The sequence below is a fragment of the Marmota monax genome, unplaced genomic scaffold (genome assembly GCF_021218885.2).
Source record: "Marmota monax isolate L192 unplaced genomic scaffold, Marmota_monax_Labrador192_F-V1.1 WCK01_AAM20220418_F8-fsc00043, whole genome shotgun sequence".
Lineage (NCBI taxonomy): Eukaryota > Metazoa > Chordata > Mammalia > Rodentia > Sciuridae > Marmota > Marmota monax.
Window position 1 is genome coordinate 980,477 of NW_026691982.1, and position 823 is coordinate 981,299.

The window sequence follows — 823 nt, forward strand, 5'->3', positions numbered from 1 at the left end:
TATAGGAGGATATATGTATATGCACGCATGTGCGCACACACACACACACACACACAGCAATAAACAGAGTAGGACTATGGCAGAGCACAGGGACCCAGTGGCAGTGAATGTTAAGAAACCATTGAAGTTCCTGGAGGCAGTGATGTGGAATTTCATAAGAACATACTAGATGAAGAGAAAAAAATCCTATGGAGGTTGTGAAGGCTGTGATGCCATGTACATCAAGTTGATATCTTCTGACAGTCATAAATTTATTATAAAAAGAGAATATGCCCTAACATCAGGAACAATAACAGCCATGTTGAGTGAACCAGTTCAGTTGTGGAAAATGAAGCCATCAGAATCAATTTTAGAACAATCGCTTCACATGTGATATTAAATGTACTTATTTCATCCACAAGGTTTGCTAAACTAACAGCTCCACTGAGAATGCCAAATTCCCAATTGCACCTGAAATTACTGTGGAATTGCTGATGACTGTGAACTTCTCAGAATCTTAAATAAAATAAAATCTAACAAAATGCCATGTTTAAGCATTTAATTCTCACAGTTAGAAATTCTTTTGCATTTTCCATTGTCCGCATGCAGTTGAAAAATCTAAAGTTCATTGAAGAGCAGATTGTCATCAGAGTTGAAATTTGTTCCCCACATAAACAAGCTAAAGACATTTTCACAAATTGAAAAATAAACCAATATACAAATTTTAGGTAGTTATGGTTTATCCTTTGAATGAGACTTTTAAATAAGAGCAGTACTCATAACATAAATAGTGAGAAATAAGTTTAAATGCCAAGTACCATAGGTGAGCACTATAACTACCTAT

At 35.1% G+C, this 823-nt stretch overlaps 1 pseudogene; it reads left to right on the forward strand.

Moving 5' to 3' along the window:
• Positions 1-214: 214 nt before the first annotated feature.
• LOC124095145 (elongin-C-like) lies at positions 215-500 on the forward strand (annotated as a pseudogene).
• Positions 501-823: the final 323 nt, after the last annotated feature.